Here is a 20334-nt window from a genome sequence, read left to right on the forward strand (position 1 = left end):
GCCGCCACATAGGGACACTCTCTGATCATCTTTTGTGTTTGGGATTTTTGTATATGTGACTGAAAGCTAATCTTAAGTATATAGATTCATAGAATATTTGTAAACCAGATCTATCTTTTTGGTAATATTTGCATTTAGATTTTGAAGAAGTTTATATTTATTTAAATTAAAATGCATATAAAATCGGGGGAAATGGTGGATTATTGGCGACCTCCTGGCTCACTGCTCTGAGAGTGGGCGGTGGAGAACGCGGACGGCCACACGCGAGGGGATCGCGGCCCACAGGATCAGCTCGTGAATCTGCAGAGAAGCAGCGCGGGACACGCAGCGCTGGGGAAATAAAAAAGGTGAATCGGAGAATCCACCGCAAAATCCAAGGAGTGCGAGATGCACGATAGGGAATAGAGCATGGGACAGCCGTGCCTGCCGGCTGGCGGGGCAGCATGATCTGACCCACAGGACAACTCTTCCCAATCAACCCCACGTCCACGCAGGCAAGAAGCGCCTGAAGTCAGTGCAAAGTAGTAGCACAGGCCCATAGGCGGTGTGGAGTAGTAAAATGAACTTCAATATACATAAAAAATTCGCAAAAAAACCCAAAGATATATAATATAATAAACTTTAAAATATAAAACATTAATACATAATATAATATATTAATATTTAGATTTCTATACTTTATTAAAAGACATGGCTTTTAGGTCCAGTGTGTGTAAATATTGATAAGATAGATTCTATTGATTTCTTTAAACACATCTGTGGCACAATTAGCTAGAAAGAGCAATCTAGGTAACTGAGAAATACAAACAATTTCAGATTTAATTCTATTTGTAGAACTGATTATCTCAAAATAATTTTGTATTCTCATATTCTGAAGAAATCCTCTTAGAAGTCATCTTCCTAAGTAGTAGCTAAGCAGTTGGCCAAGTCATGTCCACCACAGATAAAATCAATACACCATTTCATAAAATTAGTAGCATCTAAAACATCATTTTTAGAACTGTTTTATTTGTGTGGGAAGTTGTTTTTCTTTTGCTCTATGCATTAATGATTTTCAGAATCTTTGGTTGAATGCCAATAGATATATGCCTTCCATTATTTTTTTTTTGATTGTCTAAAAATACCTATTGTTAAATTACGCAGAACTTAAAGTATGTAGAATGATATTTCTTTTAAAATATATTGTATATATGAGCCGAGCATGGTGGCGCATGCCTGTAGTCCCAGCTACTCGGAAGGCTGAGGCAGTAGGATCGCTTAAGCCCGGGAGTGTGAGGCTGCTGTGAGCTAGGCTGATGCCACGGCACTCACTCTAGCCCGGGCAACGAAGTGAGACTCTGTCTCAAAAAAAAAAAATATATATATATATAGTATAAATGATACATATGATAAATTATATATACACACAATTTGGTAAAAGTGTTTAGTTTACCTTTTCTATCAGAAATTAAATTTGGTTTTTCAGCCATTTGCTATTCCTTGCTCAAGCAGAGGGTGCACATTCTCTCATTGACCACACATTTCCCAGGTCGATACTCCTCCACACTCTGGCAATAATGCCTAATTTTAAATTAATATTAATACTTTTGAATAATTTTATTTTAAACTTTATTTTTAATTGACAAAGAATTATATATATATATTTATAGGTACAATATGATTTTTATATATGTATACATTGTGGAAAGATTACATAAAGCTAATTAACATACCCATCACCTCAAATGCTTATCATTATTTTGTGCTGAGAGCATTCAAAATTAACTATTGGACAATATCCGAGTATACAATAGATTATTATTAACTATAGTTGCCATGCTGTACAGAAGATCTCCAGAATTTATTGTTCCTATTTAAGCAAAACTTTATGCTCTTTGACCAACATCACTTTTATTCCCCTCACCATCAGTCCCTGGTCAACACCATTCTACTCTCTACTTCTATGAGCTCAAAAGTTTAGAACCCAAACATAAGTGAGATCATCGCATATTCGTCCTTGTATGACTAGCTTACTTCCCTTAGGATAATGTCCTCCAGGCATCAAGACATACCACTGCAGAAAATCATCAAATCCTGAAGGAATATAGTGAGAGGAAGAAAGGAACAAATCTAATTGGCATGTATTCTTTCTTCTTTATCATGTTATAGTGGCTGGAAGAGGCATTCCACCTCCACTCTAAGGCTCCTCTGTCTATCTATACTTTGCATTCTATCACTGTTGCCTTTTCAAAAACATCATTTTACAAATTGTAAGTTCATATGTGAATCTTTAATATAGTCTTCTTTATTTTCTCCTTCAATTTATTTATTTATTTTTAACATAGCTTTGGTAAAGATTCTTTACATACATTTGTTTGGAGGAGGAGCTGGAATTTTTAACGAAAAGGTAAAAAGAAGAAAATAACAAACACTTGCTACTCACTACTCAGAATTAACTACTGTTAATGTTTCAACACATTATTTTCCAGTCTTTCCATATACATAAATATTTTTAAACATATTTTTAAAAATATACTTCTATAAAAAATGAGACTATTTCAGGTAAAGTGAAATTGTCTTTGGCCACCATCTTCTATTCTACAATCATAGCTTATAAAGAATAGATTCACTGTCCTAAACCCTCTGTGCCACACCTATTCATCCTTACCCCCCTCCATGTGAAACTTTAGAAACTACTGATCTTTTTACTGTCTCCATAGGATTGCCTTTTGAAGAATGCCATATAATTAAAATTATACCATATGTGGCTTTTTCAGATTGGTTTCTTTCACTTGGCAATATGAATTTAAGTTTCCTTTACATTTTTGTGATATGATCATTCATATCTTTTTAGCAATGAATAATATTGAATTGTAAGGCTGTACCTTACATAGTTTGCTTATCCATTCATCTATTGAAAAATATATTAATTGGTTCCAGGTTTTGACAAGAATACACCTACTATAAATATTTGTATGTAGTTGTGTGTTTGTGTGTGTGAAGAGAAGTTTTCAAATCCTTTGAATAAATACCAAGGGAACAAGGCTTGATCCTACAAAGAGTATATTTAGTTTTTTAAGAAAAGTACCAAGTATCTTCCTGAGTGGCCTTACCATTTTGCAGTCCAACCAGCAATGAATGAGAATTCTTGTTGAGCCACATCCTAGTCAGCATTTTTTTTAATGTTTTAGATTTTAGTCATTCTAATAGATTGTAGTTCTACCTTGTAATTATTTTAATTTGTAATTCCATCAAGACATCTTTTCATATGCTTATTTGCCATCTATGTATATCTTAATTGGTGAGGTGTCTATTCAAATCTTTTTCCCATTTTGTAATTGTTTATTTTCTTATTGTTGAATATTAAGATTTATTTGTATATTTAGAATACAATTACTTTGTCAGATATATATTTTGCAAAGATTTTATCCAAGTCTATCTCTCAGCTCTTCATTCTCTTACCAAAGTCTTTCATAGAGGAGGAATTTGTATTTTTAATGAACTTTAAATTATAGTTTTTCTTTCATAGTGTTTGTGTTTTATTTAAAAAATCATCACCAAAACCATGGGTATCAGTTCTCTCCTTTGGAATTTTATATTTTTAAATTTTACATTTAGACCTATGATCTGTTTTGAGATAATTTTTGTAAAAGGTATAAGATATGTGGCTAGAGTAATGATTTTGCATGTGAATATCAAGTTGTTTCAGCATGATTTTTGAAAAGACTGTCCTTTTGCCAATGAATTGCCTTTGCTTGTTTGTCAAAGATCAGTTGACTATAGTAGTGTGGATATATTTCTGAGCTGTCTATTCTGTTCCAAAGATCTGTTTATCTAGTCTTTCACCAATACTTGAGTGCCTTAATTACTGTTAAGACTTGTAATTGGGTAGTATCAGTCTTCTGACTTTGTTCTTCTCCTTTGATATTATGTTAGCTATTCTGAGTCTTTTGCCTTTCTACATAAACTTTAGAATCAGTTTGTTAACATACACAAATAACTTTCTGGAATTTTGATTATTAATAAACTGTATTGACTCTATAGGTCAAATTAGGGAAAATTGACATCTTGGAAATAGAGTCATCCTATCCTAGAACATCCATTCATTTAGATCTCCTTTGATTTCTTTCATCAGTGTTTTCTTCATGTAGATATTGTACAAATTTTGTAAAGATTTATAACTAAGCATTTCATTTTGTGGTAATATAATTAACACATCACCATTAACATTTTTGCTAATGTAAATAATATTTTGATTTTATTTTAATTTGAAATACATTCACAGCAACATCCAAACTGTTATTTGAGCAACTGGGTACCATAGACTAGGCAAGTTGACCCATAACTTTGACTATCTAAGCTAGATTAGATATTTTGGTTATTTTTTCTGCTTAGTGGTCTCTGAACTTCCTGGATCTATAACTTCATGCCTATAATTACAATTAAAAAATATTCAGTCATTTTCACCTCAAATTCTTAAAATTTCTTTCTCTTTATTCTCATTCTGTTATTATAATTACACCAATATTACAACTTATGTAATTGTCCCATAAGTTTTAGATATTTTGTTTCATGTTATTTTTTTATTTGCATTACAGTTTTAGAAGTTTATTTCTTCAAGTTCACTAATTATTTCCTTGGTTGTGCCCTATTTCATGATGAGCCCACCCAAAGCATTCTTTATTTCTGTTACAGTGCTTTTGATTTTCAGCATTTTCTTTTGAATCTTCTCTTAGAGTCCCTATTCCCTGCTTACATTGCCTATCTGTCTTGCATGATGTCATTTTTTACATTAAAACCTTTACTATATTAATCATTGTTGTTTTGAACTCCCTGTTTGATAATTCCCACATCTCTATCATATCTGAATTTGGTTCTGACGTTTGCTCTGTCTTTTGAAACTGTTTTTTTTTTTATCTTTAAGTATGCCTTGTAATTTTTTGTTGAAATTTATAAATGTCATTGAACAAATGTTTGAGTGCATTTTCAAGTGAATGAGCCCAATGTGAAGAATTTTAAAATTACAAGACAGTATTTGCCCTTGAGAAGTCTTATCTACTAGGGGACGGAGTGTTCTACATAAATGAAAATTCAACTGCCAGTAAACAGTGGTGCCCTTAAGTATCTCAGTTTTAGGGCCCGAACGCTTCAAATATACGATTATCTCTGTAATCCTTTTTAATGCCTGGAAAAATGATGCTGTACTGAGGTTTAGAGTTTCAAATGTAAAATTTGTTCACTTTTAAAAAAAGACTTTGAGATACAGTTTATGTATTGTAAAATTCACCTGTTTTAAGCATACAACTGGTAAATTTGCCCAGTTGTGCAACATGAATTCAGTTTTAGGACATTTATATTACCCTAATAAGATCCCTGGTAACTTTTTTTTTTTAATGATTTCTTGCAAATTATGTGACAGATTCTCAAAGGAAAATTTTTCTGTTATGTGAATGGAAATCTTTGTAGGCTGGTAACAAGGTGCTTGAGAACATGGGTGAGTAAGATGTGGCCACAGGCCAAAGCCAGCCGTGGCCACTCCTTTACATATTGTCTGTGGCTGCTTTCACGCTGTAGTCACAGAGTTGAGTAGTTGCAATAGGGACTTTATGGTCTCCAGAGCCATATTTGCCATTTGGCCTTTACAGAAAAAGTTTATCAACCACTGCTCTAGAATCTTGCAATTCAAAGTGTGGTCTAAAATACCAGCAGCCTTGGCATATCCTGGGTGCTTGTAGAAATAAAGGATTTCAGGCTGTTAGAACCGGTTCCCCGTTCCGCCCCAGGAACAGAATGGCAGAGTCCAAGGCTGCAAAAGGCAAAGGAGTTTATTGGCTGGCTCGAGCCAGGGTCCAAGTCCCAGAGCACCAACGCAGTGGTCTCTTTACGAACTAGGACCCCGCTCAATGGGACATATGCCCTTTTATACTTTTGCTATAGCTTGTTACAAAAGATTGTCCAATATTCATTGCCCAAACCCACACACACACCCCCTGCACAAGCCGTCTACGTGCGATTAGGAATGTTGTCCTGGCTGTTAGGCTGTTTACGTGCTGATCATGCCTCGGCCCCTTTATCAGTAAGTTGTTTGTAGTCACCCCCCCAGGGCCTGAGCCTTGTTTACCAAGCATTTGAGTAAGCAAGCACCGCTCACAGAAGCGGAATCTGGCCGTTAGCTATAAGCAAATTATTTTACTTTTCAACACACTTAGTTCAATGAAATAGCATAACACACTTGAAATAGCACAACATACTTGTAGGAGCTGCAAATTATTTCTGCTCTTCAAGGCTTCAGTGTAGACCTGAATCAGATCTGCAAGATACCCAGAGAATTGGTATGCACATTGCCATCAAGATGCACTGCTCTAGATATTCTTTTTTTTTTTTTTTTTTTTTTGAGATAGAATCTTGCTCTGTTGCCTGGACTAGAGTGCCGTGGCATTAGGCTAGCTCATAGCAACCTCAAACTCCTGGGCTCAGGTGATCCTCCTGCCTCAGCCTCCTGAGTAGCTGGGACTACAGGCATGCGCCACCATGCCCGGCCAGTTTTTTCTATATATTTTTAGTTGTCCAGCTTATTTCTTTCTATTGTTTAGTAGAGACGGGGCCTCACTCTTGCTCAGGCTGGTCTTGAACTCCTGACCTTGAGCCATCCTCCCACCTCGTCCTCCCAGAATACTAGGATCACAGGCGTGAGCCAGCACACCCAGCCTAGGTATTCTATTTTAACTATTACAAGACAGTGGGATTCATATTGCTAATCCCAGTAAAGCCACGGAGAATCAATATTTTGCCAGAATCTAGTGAAGTCTTTATTCTTAAAGGATGATGCATTTTTTTTCTCCCGTAATAATCCATTTTAATGTTGTTTTTCTTAGGCAGAAGATAAAGAGGAAGAAGATGTATCTGGTGAACCTGAAGCTTCACCAAGTGCAGATACTACTATCTTGTTTGTAAAAGGAGAAGGTAATACAGAAGTATTAATTTTTATTCAGATATAAGAATTTTAAAATGACAAGCTTGGGGTTTTGGGGAAGCATTGGTAGTGCTTAAGATCTTATTAACATTCTCTTTTACATAACAAATGTAATGCAAACAAGTATTTTGAAAAAACTTTCTCATGTATATGAGAACCAATATCTTTAAGGTAATATTGCTGGCATTTAAACTAAGGGAAAAATAAATACTGCTCAGTTTGACTAGAAATTAAATGTTCTTTTCAAAGATAATGTTTTAAAACTTTTTCAAACTGCCACAGCAAAGTAACTTATTATATTTTGAGTGTTAAACATTAATGAAATATTAAATCTCTTCAATTATGCCTTGGTTAGAGCCTAGATTTTATTAAAAGAAAATAAATTGAATGGCTGATATTTATTGAGGGCTATACAGTAGGCACTGTTCTCAATACCTTGCATGTATTAATCCTAACACACCTTCTGAGCATAGTTACTGTTGAACTGAGGCTTACAGAAGTTAAGAAACTTGTCCAGGGTTATCCAGTTCATAAATAGATTATGGAGACAACCTGTCTGACCCCACAGCCTGTACTGTACTGGATGAAACTCAACTCTGTAGACTACAGTATAATTAGTGAAGACTTAATATTGAAAGTTATTAATTTTCTTGGTCTTCTCAAGTTTTTTGTTTTATTGCCATGTACTTTCCAACTTTATGCCTGCAGAATATAATTTGATTAAGTGAGTTTTGTTCCATTTATTTTTATATCTGCCTCCTTGGATCTTAACCTTCAAATTTACATTTGTCTACTTGCTTAAAGTGGAGATAGATTGTCTGATTAATTTTTTATGTTCTAAAAATACTAGTTTTCAGATGGTCCTCTTGGACTTTATCTTTCCATCATTCTTTTCTCCATTTATCTACACAGATAGCATACTGAGTTAGAGTTGAAAGTGACTTCACCAAGATGTATAACCCTGCTGCATGATAATCTTGCTGCTAAAAGTACACAACTCTTTCTGAGACCACGTAATTGGAATGTAATCTGGTCTGAAATTGAGATGCTTAGTTAAACCCACGTGTTGGAATGCTAGAGTATAGACAAAAAGCTTATATAACAACTCTAATTGATTAATTTTTACTTAGTGGCTGACTAGAGTGCTCTATTGAAAAGAATTCTGAAACCAACTCCATAAACAGCAGGAAAAGGGTGTCAAAATCTATTAGTAATATCGTTTTATTTTGAACTCTTGGTATGTGTTCAAATTTTCTTGTCTCTATTTTGTTTCTTAGATTTTCCAGCAAATAACATTGTGAAGTTCCTGGTAGGCTTTACAAACAAGGGTACCGAAGATTTCATTGTTGAATCCTTAGATGGCTCATTCTGTTATCCTCAGGACTACCAGTTTTATATCCAGAATTTCACAGCTCTTCCTCTGAACACTGTAGTGCCACCTCAGAGACAAGCAACTTTTGAGTTACTCCTTCATTCCTGCAGAGCCTATGGGTGGACGACCCTTTGGTCTGGTCATCAATCTGAACTACAAAGATTTGAATGTAAGGCCTTTAAACCTTTTTTTTTTTTAAAGGTTAGAGATGAATGGGGACAATTGACATTGTTTAATAAATAGTCTTCTATTCATTCAAGTGCCTATTTTGTGGTTGAAATTGTGATAGGCACCAAAGAGGCAAAGGTAAATTACAAATCTCTGTCAAGTCTATAATCCAGTGGGGGAGATGGACAAAAACAGGCAGTAAAACAGTGTGATAAGGGATGCATACTAGAGATACGTGTAATAAGGTGCTGTTGTGTGAGAGAGGAAGGAGTTGAGCAGGATCTTAAAAGGAAAAGGAGAGTAAGCCACACGCTGTAGTCTCCTACTGATTTAGATGTTAAGATCTATTAAATAATGTGTTTTGTACCTCCTTTTATTGCTTGTTTTGCCTATTTTACTGCTTATGTTTATAAATTTTAAAGACTCTATCCGGGCATGGTGGCGCATGCCTGTAGTCCCGGCTACTCGGGAGGCTGAGGCAGTGGGATCGCTTAAGCCCAGGAAGGAGTTTGAGGTTGCTGTGAGCTAGGCTGATGTCACGGCACTCACTCTAGCCCGGGCAACAAAGTGAGACTCTGTCTCAAAAAAAAAAAGACTTTCTGCAACTGTTTTTCCATCATTTTATACACTCACAGATAAGATATAATCAGATATTTTTAAGGTAGTTTTAGCAGCAAGATTTATGGTTTAGTTTTCATTTATGAGAACCAAATGTCCTAATATAAGCTCTGATATATTATGATTTTTAAACTGTGTGTTATATATAGTCATCAGTGACTAAATGAAGGAAACCCACTAGAATTTTACTGCTGGAAGTTGACCTCTGTATGCTAATTGTTGTTTCCTTCAGATGAGAGCACCTCTAAACCATTCCCTTTTCAAAAAGTGTTCAGAGAAGGAAATTTCATTTTCTCTTGGAACCTAATTCACCCCAGTGTTAACACATTTACCTTGTGTCTGAGTTAAATTTCTTGTGTTGCCATTAAATTGTCCCTTTTATTCTAATTACTTAGTAGACAGGAAGGAAGGGTTTTCTTCCTTCCACATAGAATTAAATGTGATCCAACAAGCATATTTGTAGTTTCAGTTCCATTTTGAATGTTATTTTCATTAGTCTATTCTGATTCCTGGAATTGTCAATAGAGGAATGCAAACTGAAAGATCTTGAGGTAAAACATCTTGAAGTAAAACTTATATAATTATAGTTCAGCAGTAACCGACAGTTTTGAAAAAGTACTGTATTTTTGTGAGGCATCGAACACAGAGCTATGTATTGTCCCAGTGATGCTGATATATTTGAAAACTAAAATTGTGTTGACCTGACAAAATTGTTTCAAGACCACAACAGAAAAATATGTTGATACTGAAAATCACCAACCCATTAATTATAAAGAAATTGATTTCCAGCCCATTGTCAGTTTAGAACATGAATTTGACTTTTGCTCAGGTCCGGTTCTTAAAATTATATGCTTTTGCAACTACTGTACGTTTTCATGCTTCCTTCCTTGTTTTGGAGGATTGCAGATAACAGAAGATAGAGCTGATGTAAGAATGCTTTGTGATCTTTGTTTCTTTCTGCAATGTTATCTCATTTTTTACTTTGTTTTCCTGATTCCTCGAACACCTCCCTTCTGCACTCACCTCAACCCCAAAGAAAGTAGGGGACAACTGAGAGAGTGGTCTCACTATGTTTCCCAGGATGGACTTGAACTCTTGGGTTCAAGAGATTCTCCCACCTCAGCCTCTCAAGTAGCTGGGCCTATAGGCAGGTGCTGCCATGCCCAGCCTGGTGACATTTTTATTTTATAGGTGAAAGTAACATTATAATGTTGAGTCCCTGGCATTGAATAGTGTAATTATATATGACTGTTGAGTTTACTGACTTTCTAAGTGATGAGAAAGCGATAGTATATCTGTTAGGGTAACAGTTTTAAATCTTACAAGCTTTCATACTTTCCAATAGATTTCAGATTTTTGTGATTTTTTTTTTTTTAAATAGGGCAATGTATTGCAAGATGCAGTCTTCAATCAAACAGTTACAGTTATTGAAAGAGAAGATGGGTTAGATGGAGAACCGTAAGTGAAAGTTACAGTATGTAGATCTTGATCTCATAAGGTAGGACTGGAAGGTTTGCTCCTATTTCAACAAATTTTTTTTGAATGGTGAAAATGGACTTTATGGTGAAATCCTTACTACATTATTCTTACTTTAGATGATTGTTACAACTATTAATATCAAGTTAGGAAAGATAAGTGAAACTGACAAATCTTTTTAAAAGATAGTAGTTGGCTTTCTGTCCTTCCTCTCTTCTAAATTGTTTTTTACCCCATGCTCATAAGTTATTCACCAGCATAAGCTAAGTCTAAAATTACTGCCGAAAACATAAATTAGAAGTTTTTATCTTGAAAAACATGTTCTTTCTGAATGAAGAGTCATTCTTACTTTAGACTTAAATGTAATTCACCTGAAGTAATTTTTAAATTGCAAAATAATGTAATGTTTGAGGCACATAAAACCTAACACAATTATTTTAAACTGTGAGCTTTGAAAATAGCATAAATTATAATGTAATTTTATTCATTTTAAATCATAGAATTACTTTTTTATTGACTAATTGCTCTCAAATATAAATTAAATTTATAAAACTAATTGCCTGAATTTTAAGTTGAGTGAAAAATACTCGTTTTCCCTACAAGTTATTTGGAAAGCTTATGTCATGTGTTAGAATTACAGTTGTAATTAGCTGTGGTATTTCTTATGAATTAAAGCCAGTTTATGTTTTCTTTTATGCCAGAATCTTTATGTGTATGTTCCTTGCTGGTCTTGGGCTTCTGGTTGTTGTTGGCCTTCATCAACTCCTAGAGTCAAGAAAGGTAATTATAGATAAACACCTCTTACAATCATACTTCAGAAGTCACTACAATACCGAATTAAGCACAGTCTAGTTCTTTGTGGCTGCTTCTGACTGTAGGTTTGTATACTTACAGCTTTGTTGAACCTTTTTAAAATAAAACCTGAAGATGAGACCCTGGACATGTAACTTGGATTCATTTAGACTTTCATGCACACATACAATTATTGTCCTTTGTCTGTACCCTCCAGAGTGATCTTACTGGTATTGTAACTCCAAATTATGCTATAATTTTTTTTTCCTCAAACCGAGAAAGATTTCATTGTTCTGTTTACTATACTTTTGCATGGATATGCTGTTTATCTGTTAGCAGTCCAGCTTTTATATTTGCCTTAATACTTACAGGGATAATTCTTAATTCATAGATGAGTCTCTTCATATGAAAAAGAAAAAGAATTTGGCTATATTTGCTCTATGAGTCAAACTTCTGTTTTTGTGGTCAGCGTAGTAAAGTGGTATCATCTTGGGTTGTCATTCTGGTTGTCCCCTACTGAGTCCTTACTCCCCATCTTCTTTCCCTCCACCATCTCTTTCTTTCTCCCTTTTACCCCACAGAAACAATAGCTCTGCTGTTCCTCTCAATGGGAAAGTATAACGCAAATTGTGTCAATAATATGTTGGTATAATCTATTAGACCCTAAACAACTGCTAGTCATTTTAGTGAATATTTACTAAGCCTTAAGTCAGGCAGTCAAATCTATATTAAAATTAACAATAAATGTTATTAATAATCACTTTTTAAATTTCTAAATATTTATTTATTTATTTTGTAATGAGGTCTTGCTCTGTCACCCAAGCTAGAGTACAGTGGCATGATCAATAGCTCATTGTAGCCTCCAACTCCTATGTTCAAATGATCCTACTGTCTCAGTCTCCAGAATAGTTGGGACCATAGGCGCACACCACCGCACCGGCCAATTTTTAAAATTTTTTGTAAAGATAGAGTCTCACTATGTTGCCCAGGTTGGTCTTGAAGTCCTGGCCTCAAGCGATCCTCCTGCCTCAGCCTCCCAAAGTGCTGGGATTACAGGCATGAGCCACCACACCTGGCCAGCATTTTTCTTTAAAAGAGGTGCTTCAATGTTAATTTCCAAAACTTCATTGCCTCATTTTAGTGGGAATTTTTGCTATAAATTTATTAGGTATAACTACATCTCTTTTTTTCCCATTTGAATGAAACCATTATTTAGTTATCTTTCTGTGTATTCAGAATCTAATTTATGGGCTATATAATACTTATGTAGATAATTAAGTTTTTTAATTGTTTTTTGGTGTTTTTTTAGAGCAAGGTAAAAAAATGAATCATTTTTACTTTTTAGCAGTTTTGTTGTAAATACTCTAGGGAGAAAGTTTGAGGCTCTTACATTAAATTGAGGTTGTTAGCTTAAATGCGGTTTTATGTTTTTGTTTTATCTGTGCCAACTGTTTAACTCTATTTAGCTTACAATGTAGGAACCGCCTGTGTGCAACATTTCAGCAGTTACCCTGAATTTTATTGAATGTAGAAATAAATTTATTCTTTGATTACAATTTGATTCCTAAAGGGAAATAAAATCATTATATAGATAGACAGTCTTATTTGGTCTACCAATGGTATAGTAACATATGAAGCTTTATAGCAAGGGAAAATTCGATATTATAGAACTACTTTAAAATGTAGTTTTATATATTTTTTATTTTTATGTTTTCTTAGCACAAGAGACCCATACAGAAAGTAGAAATGGGTACCTCAAGTCAGAATGACGTTGACATGAGTTGTATTCCTCAGGAAACTTTGAATCAGATCAGTAAGTAGTCTAACAAACTTGGCTGGGAAGGCTTTCTCTTAACTGGAAATTAAATAGATTTAGCAAGAAGTGCTTGGTCAGTACTGTTTAAGATGCGTCTTTTCCATTACTTGTATAGAATTTAGTATAATGATTAGTGAAGTCTTTGAAGATTTGTTCTATGTGTAGTATTTCTTAGGCTTTAATTTTGAAATGCTTCCAAATCTGCAGTTTATTTATAAATGTATGAATTTTCTATATTCCTAATCTATTTCCTGTCTCTTTTCTTTCCCCTTGCTTCAGTGCAAAGTAGAAGAGGTGAGGTGTTTAAATTTTTAATGGTGTTTGATAGAATGTTGGGGGCTCTTGTCTAGCACATAAATACCTTATAGTAAGTTTAATGAGTAATGGAACAGTTTTTAGTACTATATTTTATTTAAAAAACTACTAAATACATACTCCAGTTTGAAAGAGTAAACCTAAAGTATTACTTGGTAGTTTACCTAACAGATATGTTTCAGTTATATATGCAATTTTTTAAAATAGTGATCTTTATAAAGGAATGTAGAATTTTTTTCTCCAATTGTAGAGAGACTTTTTAAAAACATTTATTATAAAATCAGTACAGCCTCATTCTAAAAAATGAAATAATATAGAAGTTAAAAACTAAAGTCAGCTCCTGCCTTTACTAATCCCATCTTTCATAAATAATTGGTGTTACGTTTATGTATCCCAAGTATTTGCTATACATTTATAAGCATATTCTTCTGTTGTTTCTATGTGAGTGTTCAAATGACATCATGCAGTCCACATGGCTCTACAACTTCAGTTTTCATGTCTTAGATGTCTCTTTATGCCAGCAACATATATAATTACCTCATTCTTCTTAATAAGTAGACAGTATTTCTTTATATAAATGTATTGTGATAGATTTAACGTGTCCTGTATTGAATGATTAACTTATTTCCAGTTTTTTCACTTAAAAATAATGCTGTAATGAGTATTTTTACATATAAATTTATAAGATAACTTAGAATAGCTAGGTCAAAGATCATGTACATTTAAATTTTTATGGAAAGGACTTCATTTCTCTCCTAAAAAGTGCCAATTTATGTTTGCAATAATAGTCCGTTTCTTCTCCATTCTCACTAATCATTCTCAAGTATTAAGTATCAAATATTTTAATCTGTCATTATGATACAAAATAGTATCTTGCTGTTTTTCATTTACATTTCTTTAAGAATGAGATTCAACTTCTTTACACATGTATTTACACTTGACCCTTGAACCACAGGGATTTGAACTGTGAGGTTCCACTTACATGTGGATTTTTTTCAGTAAATGTAGTCTGTCCTCTGTATATCAGCAGGTTCCACATCTGCAACCAAACTCGGGTTGAAAATACAGTATTTGAGGGATGCAAAACCCACGTATAGGGAGGGCCAACTTTTTGTATCCACAGGGCTGGCTGCAGGGCTTAAGCAGTATAATTGTGCAGATTTGGTATGTGGGGGTGTCCTGGAACCAATTCCCTGCTGATACCAAGAGATGACTGTATTGGCTATTTAGTATTTCTTTCCTGTGAATTGGCTGATCAGTCCCTTTCCTGAATTGTTTTCCTTATTGATTTCTGTGAGCTAGCTTTCTCTATTTGAAATGTAATTACAACGTGGCAAGTGCTTTAATAAAAATAGGTACAAAGTAATATGAGCACTGGAGGGACCTTCCCCCTCTAGGAGAGTAGGAAATCATTCACAGGAGGGGTTGACATTTGACTGAAGTCTTGAAAAGTTGAGTGAGAAGGATTCTTCAGGGTTTTATGTGCTGTGCTAAGGACTTTTGATTTCTAGATAAAAGAGAGCTGTCACACACTTCAAAACAGAGGAATTACAATTTTGTGTTTTAAAAAGGAATTATGATAGCTTTGTGAAGGACTACTGGAAGCAGGGATACCAATTTAGATGATTTCAGTAAAGCGCAGGAGAGATCATTAGGGTCTAAGCAGAGCCAATGGTGATAAGAGTAAAAGGGAATAGAAAGGTACTTCAGAGGTGAAGCCGACAGGGCTTTTGGTGACAGGATGTGTTAGGAGTGAATGAAACAGCATTCTGAGCTTAGGCAACTGGATGGAAGATGGGACCCATAAATGTCCCGTAATCTAAGGAAGAGAAGCATATATGGATGGGGAAAGATTCGTTTGGATTAGATAGGTTGAGTGTGAAAAGCATTTGGGACACCCAGATAAGGATGTCCAGGAAGCATTTAAAATTCTGCTTTAGAGTATATATGAATCACGATTTGGAGATATCAGGATGTATAGGATAGGTGGCAGCTCAAATCATGGAAGGAAATAATCTTTCTCTGTAGCTACTAATTTCTTATATATTTACACATACTGTCCTGATACTGAGTATGGCAAGAAGAATTGGATAGAAGTATAGACCATGGCCTATTTCAAGTTCTTCATAAAATAGTTAAATTTTAAATGTCTTAGAGAATTAGCTAAATCTGCGTTTAAAAAGCATAAAAAATATAATTAAAAACTAAAGTCAAAGTAACAATTATGGAGCCATCCCTCCCAAAGAATTGTTACAGGACAAAGAGTGTGGGAAGTTGGTTTCATAGTACCTTTCTTTCTGACATTGTTGTCCCTGAATTTAAAAGCTTAGAATTATTACACTTGTAGAGCAAAATTCAGATTGAGTATAATTGTATTCAGCAAGTATTGACTATCTATTGTGTCCTACTATTCTGTAGGTTATGAGTGATATGTTAAAAGAAGTTTGGAATATTCCTGGTTTTTCAGGAATTTACATTTCTGTTTAAGGAAATAAAGTACATATAAAAATAATTTAAATAGTCAGAGGCAGTATGTGATTGTTAGAATAACATGGACAGTTTAAAAGTTAAGAAAAAGGATCCTATTAGAAGTCAGAGGAGGCCTTCATGAAGGAAAGACTTTAAACATATGTTATATGCCCTTTGTGCATTGGGCATTTACTTTGCAAGATAAGAAGCTGTGTATTTATTGATGAGAAAATTGCTCCTAAGAAAAAGTACCTTGCCAAGATTCACAACTAGGTTTGTTTCATTATGAAGTCCATATGTTTTCCCCAGTGAGACGTACTTCTTAAAGATGGGTAGAGTTAACATCACTGTTTTTTTTTTAACAATACTTGCTTATCTTTCTCAAAATCTGATTATTTAGCCTGAGTTTGCTTTAGAACCATGGGAACTTATCTACCACCAAAGTTACTTCTATTTTTCCTTTTCTTTTCCTGTTTAAATGAATCTCTGGTTTTGAAAAAACTTTACAAGCAACAACAGAGCTTCTAAGAAGCATTAAGCTAATCTAGTTACCCAATTAAGATGATAAAATATTTATCAGATTCAAGAATCTTTTGATGCATTGTCCTCTATGAGCTTATCATTGAGAGGAATGTTATTTTTAAATTGTTTTTATGATTTGAAAATAGCTGAAGACACATAACACACACAAACAGTCCTTTCTCCCTATTATTACTTGTATCAAACCCTAGAGCCTGGGTGATTCTAGTTGTAGCCTCACCCTGTGAAGTCAAAGAGTCCTCATGCTGTGATATCCAATGAGAGAGCATTTCTGAAAGGCCAAGGGCTAGAGTTCAAGGAGAGAGAAGGGTATGAAAAGTATAGTTGGCTGTACGTGATTATTTGCTGTTTTACAATGTAGATTTCTTTTCTATTACAAAAGTCATTTATTAACTTGTTTAATGTTGAGATACTTTAAATTACAGCTATGACACACTACCTCTAAAATATTTCAGTTTGTAAAGAAATAACATTTGCCAGTCTGAAATAACATCACATTTAGAAAGTTATTATTTTATTACATATAATAGTCACATTGAAATTTCTCCTATTGTTTGAAAAATATCCTTTACAACTGATGTTTTCCACTGCAGGATGATGAACTGCATCTGGCTATTATATCTCTGAAGTCCTTTTAAATTTATAACCAGTTCAAGCTAGACCGGATGTTAAATCTATAGGTTTGATTATATTTAATTATTTTGGCTGATAGCATACATCATAGCTAATAAGTACTTTTTCCTTTATTACATCAAGGAACACAGTCTCTGGTTGCCCCATCCTTAGTGAAGCTGAATTGAGCATTAGGTCAGGGTGGTAGCCACGTGATCTTTCCTTGTAACCAGTAGATGTTTCCTCATGCAGTCTGGAGGTTATCTGTGTAGTACTACTTTGGCATTGCACATTTGTTCAGTTGTCTGAACTGTTTACCAGTTGATAATCCTTGCATGAGTCAGTAATGTGTCAGAAGTTGAAATTGATTGTTTTCAGTTGTAATTTCTTGTTTTTACTAACCGTCAGACTTGTAGAGTTATCTCTCATCAGTTGGTACTCTAGTTACCGAATTGACAATTCCTGCTAAAAAGGCAGGATAAATGCTTAATTCTTCCCTTTACCAATTTTCAAAGTAAAGGGTTAGTATAAAATCCACCCAGATGAGTTTTTTCTCATTTTTCTCCTTTTTTTATTATCATATATAAACTTAGATTTTCATAGGATCAGTGTGTCTCAGTCAACAATATTCTTTCTTAAGCTCAAATTGTGACAGTTTTAGCTGTTGAGAGCCCTTTCGAACTGCCCCTAATCTTATCCCTTTGATCTTTGAATGATCCCTTACTTGCTGGGTCAGCAAGATAATCCAAATTTATTTTGTACTTTCTCTGCCCCAGACACGAAGCTAGCTATGTTTCTAATAATGCTAGAAACTAAAATCTAGACTTTAGGGATATCATTTATACTGAGCCCATTGTTTCTAAGCCTTTGCTGTGAACTGAACTAAAACGCATATTTTTAAAATCATGAAATCATACTGATATTTTAAATTCAATTTTACCAGTATTTTGCTGAATTTTGTGTGCTTTGGTGAGTATGAACAAACCTCATACTTTGGTGAAGATCTTTTTCCAACCTTTCACTTTTTTTCAGCTGGCAAAATTATTTCTATTTCTAACTTATTCCACAATGAGCTTATCTTCCTGATATGCAAATTATTTTTAGAAAATAAGAAAAAGACTAATGGTCAGAAGATATGTCCAACTTTTCACTTTTTTTTTTTTTTGTTTGTTTGTTTGTTTGTTTTGAGACAGAGTCTCACTCTGTTGCCCAGGCTAGAGTGCCATGGCATCAGCTTAGCTCACAGCAACCTCAAACTCCTGGGCTCAAGCAATCCTCCTGCCTCAGCCTCGCGAGTACCTGGGACTACAGGCGCACCACCACACCCAGCTAATCTTTTTCTGTTTTTAGTAGAGACGGGGTGCTGTTTCTCAGGCTGGTCTTGAACTTCTGGCCTCAAGCAGTCCTCCTGCCTCAGCCTCTCAGAGTGCTGGGATTACAGGCATGAGCCACTGCACCCCGCCTAGCCTTTTACTTTTTAAAGAAACTATAGATGGTTCATCTTACTGAAGAAAAGTAGAAAAACTCACCACAAATTTATTCTCTGTTGAATAGACCTCTCTAAGAGTCTATATAGGAGATAAAGGGAAAGAAGTAAAAAGATAATGCTTATGTGCATAGAATAGTTTTAGCATTGAAATACTATCTAATGTCCTTTATTCTGCTCCTTATTCCAGGTACATTTATGAAATTGTGAAAAATTATGCAAACAATATGACTACATTTTTAAATACTAAATCTTTTAATTTTTAACCAGTGTAAATTTTTTTTTGAGCTTCAAATATCATGCCTTTTAAGCTGTTTCTAAAAGTTTTTACTTGTGCATGTTATAAACATGTTGAGATACAGAATTCAAGATGATTTTGCATGATATCTTCAATAGTATAGTAACCACAATTAGATCTTTTTCCTATCCTAATTGCAAAAAAGTGTCATTTTAATAGTTACCTCTTGATAGGTTATATTAAAGGTTCTTTTAAAAACCTGTAGCTAGATAGGAGACATTTATTATTGTTAATAGATAGTATTCTTGCATGTTTGTGTGTTTTAACCTTAGTGGGAAAGTTGAAGGAAAATACTTTTTAAATGTCTTTTAAATCTAATATACTTGTAATAGACAAGCTCAAAACTTTCTCTTTTCTTTCAGATAAAGCTTCACCAAGAAGGTTGCCCAGGAAACGGGCACAGAAGAGATCAGTGGGATCTGATGAGTAAATGTTCCTTTGTGCAACAATTCAGTCTTTGCTTAACCTGCCCTAATGTTTTTCGGCCTGATGGGAATTAGTGCAGAGAAGCCATGTCACCGTAGAAGGCAACTACTACTTATGTGTGGACTGAGAAATCAGAGTCTGTGGCGATAATATTGCTGAAAATGCACTGCATTCGTTTTTCTAATGTAAAAATCTGGTTTTTTTAAAACCATTAAAATCTGTGTGTGTGTGTGTGTGTGTGTGTGTGTGTGTGTGGATGTGAGCAGTTGGTTTTACCAGAATCGTTGTTGAACTACCTGAAATGAGCCTTTAGAATACTAAATATTATGCTTTTGTCTCTTCCTTTTTGACATTTTCTGATTTTCCTCCCCCCCAAAACTCAATGAATATTTGCTCTATATGATTGTTGATGTCCTGCCTTGAATAGTTTTAAAGGGAGGAATTTGTTTCTTTCTTGGAATAGCTCAAATTTCAATTGATGGCACAAATTAGTATTTTGTTGTTGTTGTTTAACAACTAGTATTCTAAAGGCACAAGCAGGATTAGCTGCTTTTTGGCAATAGAATTGTTTGGTATTTTGCTGCTGTTTACTATAAGGCACACCTTCAGAAAACTTCCCAAATGAATTCAAGCAATTTTGGGATCTCTCTAGCAAACAAAATTGTGAAACATGAAAATTCTGCTGACTTTGATATGTAAAACTTAACCCCTTTTTTAACAAAAAGAAAACAGTACATTTGTGTAAACTGGGTTGTGTTGTCCATTGTTACTGTACTTCTGACCCAGAGATAGCTCTGGGATGATTTTAGACCTACTCAGTTTTTTTTAAAGAAATAATTTTTCTCTCCTTAATAGATGCACCCCTTCTTAAGAAAAGTTGCCTTAGTCTACAGATTAAGCAGAAAATTAAATTGTGGGGACAGAGACATATGCCAACTAATCCTAGTCTTAAAAAAAATGAGTTGGATGTTTTAAAGCTGCTAACCAATCTAAA

General features: G+C 34.4%; 1 long non-coding RNA gene and 1 pseudogene across 1 annotated transcript; both read left to right on the forward strand.

Annotated features, from left to right (window-relative positions):
• The first annotated feature begins 5469 nt into the window (after nucleotides 1–5469).
• On the forward strand, nucleotides 5470–11455 carry LOC123629919 (annotated as a pseudogene).
• A 1645-nt stretch (nucleotides 11456–13100) lies between these two features.
• LOC123629921 lies at nucleotides 13101–20086 on the forward strand. Its single transcript, XR_006732380.1, has 2 exons — nucleotides 13101–13191; nucleotides 19277–20086. It is a non-coding gene; the product is annotated as an uncharacterized LOC123629921 (long non-coding RNA).
• Nucleotides 20087–20334: the final 248 nt, after the last annotated feature.

The sequence above is a fragment of the Lemur catta genome, unplaced genomic scaffold (genome assembly GCF_020740605.2).
Source record: "Lemur catta isolate mLemCat1 unplaced genomic scaffold, mLemCat1.pri scaffold_63_ctg1, whole genome shotgun sequence".
Lineage (NCBI taxonomy): Eukaryota > Metazoa > Chordata > Mammalia > Primates > Lemuridae > Lemur > Lemur catta.